Source organism: Lissotriton helveticus, chromosome 5_1 (assembly GCF_964261635.1).
Source record: "Lissotriton helveticus chromosome 5_1, aLisHel1.1, whole genome shotgun sequence".
Classification (NCBI taxonomy): Eukaryota; Metazoa; Chordata; class Amphibia; order Caudata; family Salamandridae; genus Lissotriton; species Lissotriton helveticus.
Window position 1 is genome coordinate 1,967,312,095 of NC_136065.1, and position 14,016 is coordinate 1,967,326,110.

The 14,016-nt window shown below is 44.9% G+C and overlaps 1 protein-coding gene across 2 annotated transcripts in view; it reads right to left on the bottom strand.

The window, feature by feature from the left end:
- The window catches only part of MED1 (mediator complex subunit 1), a 546,545-nt gene that overhangs the window by 13,716 nt on the left and 518,813 nt on the right, over positions 1–14,016 (bottom strand). The window lies entirely within an intron of this gene.

A 14,016-nucleotide genomic window follows, 5' to 3' on the forward strand; every position in this document is an offset into this window, starting at 1 on the left:
GTAGTGGGTTTTCTTGCCTCTTTGATAATATTCATGCAGTCTGGAGGCACGTTGAGGTATCCAAACTCTAGGATTTCAGGAGCCAGATCGCCAGGTTCATTTGTTGCGGATCTGGGTGTTGGATTTCTCCACGGCTCTGAGTTAGAAGACTGGGTGTGAGTTGCAGTCTTTGATGAGGCAACCACTGACAGGAACGTTGTGTACCATGGTTGCCTCGCACATGTGGGAGCAACTAGTATTAGCGTCAGCGAATGTTGACGCATTTTGCGCGCCACTAGCGGTATTAATGGAGCTGGGGGAAAAGCGTACGCAAATTTGCCTGACCAGTTCATCCATATCGCATTGCCCTGCGACTACGAATGTGGGAACCTGGCGGCAAAGTACTGGCATTTTGCGTTTTCGCTTGTGGCAAACAGATTTATCTCTGGTTGTCCCCACTGCCGGAAGAATAGTTGGAGCACATTGGGTTGAATCTCCCATTCGTGCATTTGTTGACTGTGCCTGCTGAGCAGGTCAGCTATTTGATTGTCCTTGCCTGGGAGGTGTTCTGCCATGAGAAACATGTTCCTCTGAATGGCCCATTTCCACACACTTTGAGCTAGATGCGATAGCTGTGGGGAATGTGTTCCTCCCTGTTTTTGAATATAATACATAGCTGTCATGTTGTCCGTCTGGATCAACACAGTTTTGTTGCATAAGTGTTTTATGAATGCTTTTAGTGCTAGAAAGACCGCCATCTACTCCAGTAGGTTGATGTGCATCCTCTTTTGTTGTATAGTCCATAGACCCTGGACTGTGTAATGCAGGACATGGGCTCCCCAGCCTAGCAGGGATGCGTCCGCCGTCATTACTATTTGTGGGACTGGCTCCTGGAACAGTCGTCCTTTGCAAAGGTTTTGTGGATTCCACCAATGCAGAGAGTTGTATGCCCGACTGGTCACCAACACTAGGTCTTTTAATTGTCCCTGAGCCTGGTTCCACTGCCTCGCTAGGCACTCCTGTAGTGGACGCATGTGTAGTCTGGCATGAGGGACTATGGATATGCACGAGGCCATCATGCCTATTAGTTGCAAAAACACTCGAGCTGGTAATGAGTGTTTAAGTTTGAACCTTTGGATTAACGTCTGCATTCCGTTGATTCGTGCTGTGTTTGGATATGCCTTTGCTGCTAGTGCATCTACTGTCGCTCCCATGTACTGTTGTACGTGGGAGGGTTGTAGGTGTGACTTTGGGTAGTTCAGCGAGAAACCTAGACTGTGCAGGAGATGAATGGTCTTTGACATGTGGCTGGCACATTGCTGGGCCGATGGCGCTTGTATTAGCCAATCGTCCAGATATGGGAACACATGAATGCGTTGTCTCCTGAGATGCGCCGCCACTGTCGCTAGGCATTTTGTGAACACCCGTGGAGCTGTTTTTACACTGAATGGTAGGACTTTGAACTGGTAGTGTTGTCCTTGAATAGTAAACCTGAGATACTTTCTGTGAGCAGGGTGCATTGGTATGTGAAAGTATGCATCTTTGAGGTCTAGTGTTGCTAGGAAGTCTCCCTGCCGCAGCAGTGGTAAGACTTGTTGCAGAGTGAGCATGTGAAAATGCTCTGATAAAATGTACTGGTTGAGGGGCCTGAGATCCAATATTGGTCTGAGAGACCCGTCCTTTTGGAATGAGGAAGTATAGCGAGTATACTCCTGTTCCTTGATGTTTGAATGGGACTGCTTCTATGGCCCCCTTTTGCAGCATACTGATGACCTCTTGCTGCAATAATGTTATATGTTCCTTTGACATTGGACGGTGTACGGGTGGTATGTTGGGTGGTGTTGATGTGAGTTCTAGGCAATAGCCATGTTGGATAATTTGCCTGACCCACTTGTCTGTAGAGATGTTTAGCCAGATTGGTAGGTACTGTTGTAGTCTTCCCCCGACTGGTGTTGTATGGTCTGGGGTAGTTCCAAGAAGTCACTGTATAGTATTAGTGGAGGATCTATTGGCATTTCCTCCACAACCTCTGCCCTTGTTATTATTTCCTCGGTATCCACCACGATTTGTGTTTTTATTGTATTTGGATTGCGTGTTACTTTTGTATGTGGAGGATTGCTGCGATGTGTTACCTCGCGCTCCTCCTCTGTAGTTGGAGCGACGAAAGGAGCCTCTGTGTTGTTGGGACTGAAGAGCTCCCATTGACTTTGCAGTCTGTGTCCTTTTTCATTTTGTCCAGAATTGAGTCAATTGCTGGACCAAACAAAAAATCTGGATTGATTGGTTAAGGATTGTGGCCTGGACCTCACTTTTAAATCCAGATATGCGAAGCCATGCGTGTTTCCTAAGCAGTACGCTTGTGTTGATAGATCTGGCAGCTGTGTCTGCCGTGTCTAGAGTACACTTAATGGAGGCATTGGTAATGAGCTTTCCCTCCTGTATAAGTTCATCGGCCTGCTCTTTGAAAGGCTCAGGTAAGTGTTGGAGAAGTGCTTCTAAACTGTCATAGTGCGCTCTGTTATATCTAGCCAACAGGGCTTGAGTATTGGCAATTCTCCATGAGTTTGCTGCTTGAGCAGCTACTCTTTTGCCTGATGCGTCTAAAATCTTCGACTCCTTATCAGGAGAAGGAGCCTCTCCAGTAGTTTGAGAATTAGCACGCTTTCGTGCGTTGGAGACCACCAATGAGTCTAGAGGCAGTTGTCCCCTGATGTAAGTAGGGTCTAGTGGTGCAGCCCTATACTTTTTCTCAATTCTAGGGTTGATGACACGGGCCCTAGCAGTGTCTTTGAATATGTGATTTGCGTGCTTTAGGACCCCTTTTAACATGGGAAGTGTTTTGACACTTTTTTCTGATGTTGTGACTTTTTTCTGATGTTGCAAGCGTATCAAACAGAAAATCTTCCTCTATAGGATCTGAATGCATTTCTACATTATGGTACAGCGCTGCTCCATCTATTAATGAGTTGAATGCTACCGTGTCTTCTGTAGGTGATGGCTTAGCTGGGTATGCAGGTATGTCTGTAATGGGTTGAGGCTCATCAGGAACTGGGTCATTCCCCCAGGGCTGTGAGTTGGGGTCTACATCTGGGTTTTGTGGATATCCATAATCTACATCTGTGTCATGATCTACATCTGGGTTGTAGTCCGAGCGTGTAGGTGAGTATGGTGCATTTGGAGTAGTAGGCATAGCTGGAGAGATAGGTGTCTCAGACGGCTCTTTTTGTATATTCTTGGCCGGGCTGTAGTGCGGGGCTATAGAATCAGTGTTTAGATCTTGGCTAAGGCCTGTTGGCGATGCCTCGACCTGAGTCTCTGATATTGGTGTAGTGTTTGTGGGGGGCGGTGTACTCACGGTTCGTCCTCCGTTGTCATCGGAGTCGTCTTCGACAGCTACGATGTCTTGGTCCTATTCCTCGACCTCGACGATTTGTTCTTCCTCGTCAATATAATATTCAGAGTCGCGCTCGGAGTCTTGATCCTCTTCTTGATCCGAGTCTTCGACATCATCTAGTTCTTCCTCGTCGTCGAAGATATTCTCGGGCTCCGGTGCAGATCTCTGCATCTCTTGCCTCGCAGCCCGCCGTTTCCGGATCGTCTTTTTGGACCAGAACTGGGCACAAGCTAGGCAATCATCTTCATTATGATCTGGTGATAAACATTTGTTGCATACAGGATGCTTATCTGTATGCGGGAACTTTGAGTTGCACTGCGGGCAATATTTGAATGGACTTCGTTCCATCGACCGTGGATCCACGTGGCGTCGAGCAGGCCTAACGGCCCGATTCGACGACCGGAGTGCAAGGAAATTGTGAAGAAAGTTTTTCTTTACCGATCGAAAACAGTACCGACGAATCCGAAGGCCTTTTGGCCTTTTAGGAAAGTTTCTTTCGATTCCGAACTTGGAGTACAGGAAAATGCATCCGAACCCAATGGCGGAAAAAAACAATCTGAGGATGGAGAGGATGCCCATGCGCACTGTAGTCCTAGGGAGGAGCCACCTATCTCGTGATACTTCGAAGACTCTTCCAGGACAACAATGTGCAATCATCCGGACCCAACACTAGGCGGCGATCTATGCACAGATATGAATGTCAGCAGCCCTACATGCCAAGAACAGATGCATACTGGTAAGTAGCATATTCCTAACCATTCTTCACCAATGAGAGTGTGTCTGGCACCAGAATGAGCCATGATTGTTACATCTTTACCACCAATAACCACTGAACAGTATGGTGCGTCTTTAGCATTGCTATTAACCTCATAAACAGCCAACAAATACTCCTCATCATTAACATAACTTCTATTTTTAAATTTGTTTTTCTTTCTGCACATCTTGGTGTAGTGTCCTTTTAATTTACAGTACCTACACACCTGTCCCAAAGCTGGACACTTTGTCGTTAGCCAAATGGCCAGGATTTCCACATTCTTCGAAGACTCTTCCAGGACAACAATGTGCAATCATCCGGACCCAACACTAGGAGGCGATCTATGCATAGATATGAATTCAGCAGCCCACATGCCTCGAACAAAGAATTTTCCAACATTTCTCTATCGCCTCCTGATATTAGGTTAGTTGGGTATGGTAAGAAACAGATTGATGTTTTAGGATTTTTCACAACTACTTTAAGCTTCAAGGGCAAAACTATTTTATCAAAAGTGTATGTGGCAAAAGATGGTTCTTGTCTTCTGGGATGGCCTCAGCAAAGAGATTTAATGATCACTCTAGATACTAATCACCCTGATCAGGTATTAGGGTATTCGGATTTAGTTTTACATGTGGAATCTGACCCGGCAGCGGAATGGGAAAGGCGATTTCCTAGTGTGTTTTCATCCTCAAAATTGGGGCTTCAAAAGAAATTTGTTCATAAAATTATACCTAAACACAATGCTGTACCCAAGGTGCATAAGGTTAGAAATGTCCCTTTACATTTAAGACAAACGGCTAAAAATGAACTTCAAAGATTGTGTGATCTTGATGTAATTGAGGAAATAGAATCCTTTGAGTGGTTGTCCCCAGTTGTAGTCGCTCACAAACCTAATGGTAAAGTAAGATTGTGTGTTGATTTAAGAGATTTGAACAATAATGTGTGGGTTGACAGACATCCATTACCAAATATTGGTGAAACGTTCACGAAATTGAAAGGTGCGTCCATATTTCCCACTCTTGATTTGTCCAACGCCTAGCACCAGATCGCTTTACATGAAGACAGTAAACATCTCACTTCATTCATTACTATTGAGGGGGCTTTTAGATATAAAAGAATGCCTTTTGGCTTAATTTTGGCATCATCAGTTTTTCAAAGGGTAATGCACAATTTGTTTAAGAACATTGAGAACGTTTTATATTTTCAAGACGACATTTTAATTTTTGCTTCAAATGTGTCTGAACACACTGAAATTTTACACAAGATAATGGTCTAACACTTACCAAAGAAAAATGTAAATGTGGTGTGTCATCTGTTGATTATCTGGGTCACTCTATTGACAAACATGGCATTTCTCCAAAACAAAATTTGATTAGGGCCATTAAATCTGATCCTGAAAATAAAGATCAGCTCAGATCTTTTTTAGGTCTTGCTGAATATTACGCAAAATGTATTCCATTATTTTCTGACAAGACTGTACACATGAGAAATTTAATGAAAAAAGGTATCATTTTTATGGGACGACAACTGTACAAAAGAATTTAGAGATTTAACCACTTGGATGCTAAGCACATTCCTCTGCTTCAATGTAATTTCCATTGAAATCAATGGAAACTCCATGACGAGTTACCCTTGTCATTAGCACTGAAGGGGTTAAAAAAATGTATTGCTTCTGCACCTGCAATGGCAACATTTAACACTGCTTATAACTCAATAATTGTATCAGATGCAAGTAATGTGGGGATTGGTGCGGTGTTGATGCAGGATCAAAAAGGTCATTTGGTCACCATTGGATTTGCATCCAGGCCACTAAGGGGAGCAGAATTTAAATACTCTACTTTAGAAAAAGAGACTCTTGCTTGTTGGTGGGGAATTGAATATTTTCAAAAGTATGTATATGGCACTATTTTCAAAGTCAGATCTGATCACCGACCTTTAGATTATTTATTCACTACAAAGGGATGTGGCAAGGCTACATCAAGAATTGCGAGGTGGCAATATAAGTTGCAAGACTTTCATTTCAAAGTGGAATACATACCCGGGGTAAGAAATATTTTGGCAGATTGTCTGTCAAGATTACCTGTCCCTGACGACAATATGGTTGAGGAAGACATTGATTTGGAAAATGTCATTTCTATTTGTGAGGTGTCAAAAGGTTGCATACAGGAGAAGGAATGGAAATGGTAATGCCAAAACGATTCTACCATCAAAAAGGTTGTTGAATATGTAAAGTTATCATGGCCCCGAAAAGCTGATTTATTAGAGAATTTGTTACCTTTCTTTCAGATTGCACATGAGTTGTATTTAAATGATGAGGTTTACAGTTAGTTGTACCATGTGATTTACAACAGTGTATTCTAGACATGGCTCATGAAGGTCATCCAGGAATGACTAGCATGAAAAGAAAGGTTAGAAGTGAATTTTGGGGGCCAGCTATGGATAAAGCCATAGAGCGTAAGGTCAGAGATTGTGTGGAATGTTGTTTAAGTGACAAATCTCAGAAAATCATTGCTTATGAGCATGTTCCAATACCCAGGCCATGTCGTGCTTGGCAATCTGTTTCATGAGATATTGCAGGTCCTATGTGTTTGAATAAAAGTGCCGTGTATGCCATCATACTCATTGAACAAATGTCAGTGGCCTGAAGTAAAAATGGTCTCTAATATTACTTCTAAAGTGGTGATACAATTTTTAAATAAAGTTTTTGAAAAATGTTTTCCTGAGTCCATCACGACTGATAATGGTGTACAATTTGTATCCATTGAGATGAAAGATTTTCTGGAACGTCATGGAATTGTTCATAAACGTGCTTCTGTGTAATATCCACAAAGCAACGGTATTGTGGAAAGATGGATCAGGGTATTTAAAGAAGGTTTACAGTTAGCGATGTCGAATGGAAAGGATTGCAAACAAACCGCAAGTGAAGTTCTTTGGTGCTACAGAAATACTCCTAGGAGCATGGGTGATTTGACTCCTTTTGAAAAGATGAGAGGAAGAAAGTGTGTATCTAACATGAGTTAGTTGTGGATGAGAGATTTGTTTATTGACAAGGATAATAAAAGGAATGGATCTGTTCAGAAATCTCAGGATAAGACTTTTCAAGGAAAGACTAGCCTTGTTAAAGTGAATGATTGGGTTCGAGTTAAGAAGGGTAGATTTGTGAAATCAGGAGAATCTAGGTTTTCTGATCCATTGAAGGTTGTACGAGTTGGTCGACAGGTTGTGGAATTATCAGATGGTAATGTTTGGAGTTTATCCAAAGTTGTTAGGATTCCGCAGCGGTTAAGGACTGTTGAAAAGTTAAATAAATCTGTTAATCCTGAGTTCTCTAAATCTGCCGATAGTAGTGGAAATTGGAAAAAGTTCACCAATACATTTTGTGAAACTCCCCATAACCAATATGTGAAAAGATCATGCCAACGTCCGGTGTGGTGCAAAGACTATTATGTTGACAATTAACATTAGTAGTAAAATCTTGGCCTCCAATTGTCAAGAAACATTTATTATCAACATCTCAAACTTGAGCTTTGCACAGTTGTGACAATTTTTCTTTTTTTTTAGGTAATACTTTATTGTACACAAAAGTTATTTATGTATAGTTTTGGTATATCTAGATCTCTACAGAAAAGTAATTGTTTCTTCTAATCCTTTTATATGTGATTTGTTAACATTATTCTCTATGTCTTTCATTGACAACATATTTGTTATAGTGTTTACGAAGGGGGATGTGTGGCATCTTGATGTCTTCATCTGGAATACTACGGTTTTCGGGATTTCAGTTGGGGCAGTTTAGAACCAGGCTCGTTGAATAGACATAACTTTAACTATCTGATAAATAAACCTTATATTCAATCTTCTTGAGCGTGCATCTTCTTCAATATTACAGAGTGACCATATGAAAATGGTCTGATTGTATGTATAGGTTTAATGGTCTGAGGTCCAAGATGGGCCTCAGGGTTCCATTCTCCTTTGGAATGAGAAAATACAGGGAGTAAACCCCTGTGTTTAGATAATGCAGGGGAACTGGTTCTATTGCATGTTTTTGTATTAGGGAAAGCACCTCTTGTTTTAGAAGCGTTAAATGCTCTGTTGACATTGGACACGGTTTGGGTGGTATGTTTGGGGGAGTTGAAGTGAGCTCCAGGCAATAGCCGGATTGGATGATTTGTCTCACCCACCTCTCCGTGGTAATGGTGTTCCAGACAGGTAGGAACTGTAGCAATCTTACCCTGACCGGACTATAATGGTCCGGGGGGGAGTGACGGGAAGTCATTGTTTGGAGGTGGAGGCAGTGCGAGTATTCATAGTTTTGCCTCTACTTTTGTGGTTATTGCCCCTGTAGCCTCCTCTGTAATAACCTCTGGTAGAGGAGGTCTGTGTGGGACTCTTATAGGAGGTGAAGGAGTTATCAGTGGTAAAGCCTCTAGAGGCGCCCCTATAAGAGGAGCGACGAAAGGAACTTCTGGGGGCTTGCGATTGCAACGCTCCCATTGATTTGGCAGTATCTGTATCTTTTTTCAAAAGATGAATCTACAGTAGGCCCAAATAAATGTTCCTTGTCAAAGGGTTGTTTAGTATGGTAGTGTGAACCTCGGGTTTGAACCCCGTAATCCGTAGCCAGGTATGTCTGCGCAAAAGTACACTGGTATTAATAGCTTAGTAGGCTGTGTCTGCCACATCCAGAGCACATCGAATGGAGGTATTGGTTATACGTTTCCCTTCCTGGATGAGATCATTGGCCCTTGTTTTATATTGATCTGGAAGGTGTTGTAGTAGGGTCTCTAGTTCGTCATAGTGCGCATTATCATACCTAGCCAGTAAGACCTCTGTGTTGCCAATTCTCCATGTGTTGGCTGCTTGGGACGCTGTTCTTTTACCAGATTCGTCCAACAGTTTTGACTCCTCAGAAGATGGAGCATTGCCTGAGGTCTGGGAGTTAGCCCTTTTCCTGGCGTTGGAGACTACCAAGGAATCTAAGGGAAGCTGGCCTTTAATGTAAGCAGGGTCAGTTGGGGGCAGACTTGTATTTCTTTTCCACTCTGGAGTTAATGACTCTAGCCCTTACAGGATCTTTAAAGACTTCCTGAGCGTGTTTGATTAGCCCTTTTAACATTGGGAGTGGACCTTTAAGATGGTGCAAAAGTGTCCATGAGGAAATCCTCTTCTATAGGGTCTGTGTGCAAAATTTACACTGTGGTATTCCGCAGCTCTGTGTATGAGCTGAGTGCATCCTATAGTGTCCTCTGGAGGGGATGGTCTAAATGGGTAGACATCCTCTTGTGGTATATTAGGAACATCTGGTGTGCCATAATTTTCCCATGGGTCATTTGGGATACAAGGATAACTAGGTTCCCGTAAAGGTTCATCACCCCATTCCTCCCGAGAGGTGTCCTCTTCATACTGAGGTGGAGGAGATTGTGAGGGTACTGGAGGTGGGATGGGAGAGATGTGGTGTGGAGGAGGCGGAGAAGGAATCCTTAAAGGAAAAGTGGCAATGTCTCTTTTCTTTAAAGGGAGTGGAGGTGGGGCAGGTTTGTCCATTTTCCTTTTTTTGGAAGGACAAATTATAAGATGACCTGTTTCTGGGTCTATTTCAAGAGTTTTTTTTGGGTTGGATCAGGTTGAAAAAGCTCCTCCTCTGGAGTGTGCTGCTTCGGTGCCGATTTTTTCGGGTCCAACTGTTTGTGTGGCACAAGTTTTGGAGTGGTTTTATGCTCCTTAGGTTTGGAATCAGGACTTTTCTTGGGTTCCGAAGGTTTAATTGGGGTCTTTGGAACCGTTGTTTGTTTGGTTCCGACGGTTTTTTCGGATCCAAAGTTTCAGTGCCAGTGGTCTTAGGAAGCGGTTGTTTCCTTGGTTCTGATGATTTTTTTCAGATCTGAAGGTTCAGTGTCAGTGGATTTTGGTGCCGAGTGCGCCGATGTGGAAACAAGGCTTTGGTGCGGACGAAGACAGTGGTTTACCTTTAGTTGTCGTGCCGGAGATGGGGATTTGGTACCGACAGCAGGCTGGCTCGATCCCGAGTGGCCTGAAGGATTATGTGTTAACTTCTTTGCTGGGCCCGAAGGAGGGGTGTGGGAAGTTTGTCCTGGTGTGCACCAAGGCCCGAAGGTGAAGGTGTTACCGAAGCATTTTTATGGATAGGGGGGGGGGGGCAGTCAGTACTTACAACCCCCTGCCCTGGAGTGATGTCTTAGACGTCTGAGTCGTCTGCTTGCTAATGTTGCCCTCTTGGATCTGCTACTCCTCCGGTACATTGATGCCTTCTTCGAAGATATTGTCCTTTATTGATGTTGATGATCGAGCCATGCTTCTTCGAGCCGATGATCCCGTATTGTTTTCTTGGAGCTGAAAGAGGCACAAGCTGGACAGTCTTTGGCCTCGTGCTCGGGTGAAAGGCAGAGGTTACACACCTCATGAAAATCGGTGTGTGGAAACTTGGATCCACATTGAGGACACTTTTTGAAAGGAGTCCTTTCTATGAGCTAAAGGGCCTGATGGCGCAGATAAGCCCGAAGTCCTGCGTCGATGACCGGAACGGAAGAATTCAAGTCTGCAGAGATGCACGTCGAATGGGAAACGCGATCGAACACAATACCGAGGCAAGGGTAAAGGATAGCGCGTTGAAAAGTAGAACGGTAACAACACAGAACTGGAGCGCGCCGAACATATCCGAGCCCAATGGCGGGAAAAAAACCAATCTTAAGATGGAGTCAATGCCCATGCACACTCTTGTCCAGAGGAGGAGTCACCTATCTCGTGACTTCCAAAGACTTGTTCCAAGACAATAGCAAACTGCAAACATCCGGGCCCAACACCAGATGGCAATCTATGCATAGTGTGTGATCTACAGCTCATATGCCTTGAACACTAAATTTACACATACAATGCAGACCACCTAACTACAATACCAGATATGGGGGTTAGGTGCTAATCCCAGAGATCACGGATATATTCCTGTGCTCACATGGTGAGGGTAGGCTTAGACAAATATATCATTTAACATGTTAGGGTTTTTTATTGTATACAGTTTCCAAGTAATGCTAACTACTTTGCTTAGCTGTATATGTTTTCTAATCACAGAACAAATGCTTCATAATAGACACCAGGTAGCTTCAATAAATATTGTAAATGTTTCCCTTGTCTTTGTTTTGTTTATCATGGACATGCATGAAAGAAACAAGCATTTGCAATGCAATAGGTCTCGCAGTTGTGAGAGTTTGAGCTATTGGCATTTTAAATGCCAGTGCCTTTTATTTATGTATTGGTTTTTGAAACATAAAAAGGCATTGTCATTTACAATGCCAATATCTTAAACTCTCGCAAATGCGAGACCTATTGCATTGCAAATGCTTGATGGTACTGGTGGCACTGGTAATACCGGTAGTGGTAGTATTGGTGGTGGTGGTACTGGCAGTGTTGGTGGTGGTACTGCTGGCCGTAGTACTGGTAGTGGTAGTACTGGTAGTATTGGTGGTGGTGGTACTGTCAGTGGTAGTATATGTGGTGGAGGTACTGGTAGTGTTAGAATTGGTGGTGGTGGTACTGCTAGTGTTAGAATTGATGGGGTGGTACTGCTGGCTGTAGTACTGGGAGTGGTAGTACTGGTGGGGGTGGTACTGGTAGTGGCAGTACTGGGAGTGGTAGTACTGGGAGTGGTAGTACTGGTGGTGGTGGTACTGGTGGTGGTGGTACTGCTGGCTGTAGTACTGGTGGCGGTAGTACTGGTGGTGGTAGTACTGGTGGTGGTAGTACGGGTGGTGGTAGTACGGGTGGTGGTGGTACTGGTAGTGGTAGTACTGGTAGTGGTAGTACTGGTAGTACTGGTGGTGGTAGTACTGGGAGTGGTGGTACTGGTGGTGGTAGTACTGGGAGTGGTGGTACTGGTGGTGGTGGTACTGGTAGTGGTAGTACTGGGAGTGGTAGTACTGGTAGTGGTAGTACTGGTGGTGGTACTGGTAGTGGTGGTACTGGTAGTGGTGGTACTGGTGGTGGTGGTACTGGTGGTGGTGGTACTGGTAGTGGTGGTACTGGTAGTGGTGGTACTGGTAGTGGTGGTACTGGTAGTGGTAGTACTGGTGGTGGTGGTACTGGTAGTGGTAGTACTGGTGGTGGTGGTACTGGTAGTACTGATGGTGGTAGTACTGGTAGTGGTAGTAGTGGTAGTGGTAGTACTGGTGGTGGTAGTACTGGTGGTGGTGGTAGTACTGGTGGTGGTGGTAGTGGTAGTACTGGTGGCTGTAGTAGTGGTAGTACTGATGGTGGTAGTACTGATGGTGGTAGTACTGGTAGTGGTGGTAGTGGTAGTACTGGTGGTGGTACTGGTAGTACTGGTGGTGGTAGTACTGGTAGTGGTAGTAGTGGTAGTACTGGTAGTGGTAGTAGTGGTAGTACTGGAGGTGGTGGTGGTAGTACTGGTGGTGATGGTACTGGTTGTAGTAGTACTGGTGGTGTGGTGGTAGTACTGGTAGTGGTGGTATTGGTGGTAGTACTGGTAGTGGTGGTGGTGGTACTGGTGGTAGTACTGATAGTGGTGGTACTGGTGGTAGTAGTAGTGGTAGTGGTGGTATTGGTGGTGGTAGTAGTGGTGGTATTGGGGGAGGTGGTACTGGTGGTGGTAGTACTGGTGGTGGTGGTGGTAGTACTGGTAGTGGTGGTATTGGTGGTGGTGGTACTGGTGGTGGTAGTACTGGTGGTGGTAGTACTCGTGGTGGTGGTTGTGTTATTGGTGGTGGTAGTACTGGTAGTGGTGGTATTGGTGGTGGTAGTAGTGGTGGTATTGGTAGTGGTGGTATTGGTGGTGGTGGTAGTGGTGGTATTGGTGGAGGTGGTACTGGTGGTGGTAGTACTGGTGGTAGTATTGGTAGTACTGGTGGTGGTAGTACTGGTGGTGGTGGTAGTATTGGTAGTACTGGTGGTGGTGGTACTGGTAGTACTGGTAGTGGTAGTGCTGGTGGTGGTAGTACTGGTGGTGGTAGTACTGGTGGTGGTAGTACTGGTGGTGGTAGTACTGGTGGTGGTGGTACTGGTGGTGGTGGTACTGGTGGTGGTACTGGTAGTGGTAGTACTGGTGGTGGTGGTAGTGGTAGTACTGGTGGTGGTGGTAGTGGTAGTACTGGTGGTGGTGGTGGTACTGGTAGTGGTAGTACTGGTGGTGGTGGTGGTACTGGTAGTACTGGTGGTGGTAGTACTGTTGGTGGTGGTGGTGGTGGTGGTACTGGTGGTAGTGGTACTGGTAGTACTGGTAGTGGTAGTACTGGTAGTGGTAGTACTGGTAGTGGTACTGGTAGTACTGGTAGTTGTACTGGTAGTACTGGTAGTGGTAATACTGGTGGTGGTAGTACTGGTGGTGGTGGTGGTAGTACTGGTGGTGGTGGTAGTGGTAGTACTGGTGGTGGTGGTAGTGGTAGTACTGGTGGCTGTAGTACTGGTAGTACTGGTGGTGGTGGTGGTACTGGTGGTGGTGGTACTGGTGGTGGTGGTACTGGTGGTGGTGGTACTGGTGGTGGTGGTGGTACCGGTGGTGGTAGTACTGGTGGTGGTGGTAGTACTGGTGGCTGTAGTAGTGGTAGTACTGGTGGCTGTAGTAGTGGTAGTACTGATGGTGGTAGTACTGGTAGTACTGGTGGTGGTGGTGGTACTGGTGGTGGTGGTACTGGTAGTACTGGTGGTGGTAGTACTGGTAGTGGTAGTAGTGGTAGTGGTAGTACTGGTGGTGGTGGTACTGGTGGTGGTAGTACTGGTAGTGGTAGTACTGGTAGTGGTAGTACTGGTGGTGGTAGTACTGGTGGTGGTAGTACTGGTGGTGGTAGTACTGGTGGTGGTAGTACTGGTGGTGGTAGTACTGGTGGCGGTAGTACTGGTGGTGGTGGTACTGGTAGTACTGGTG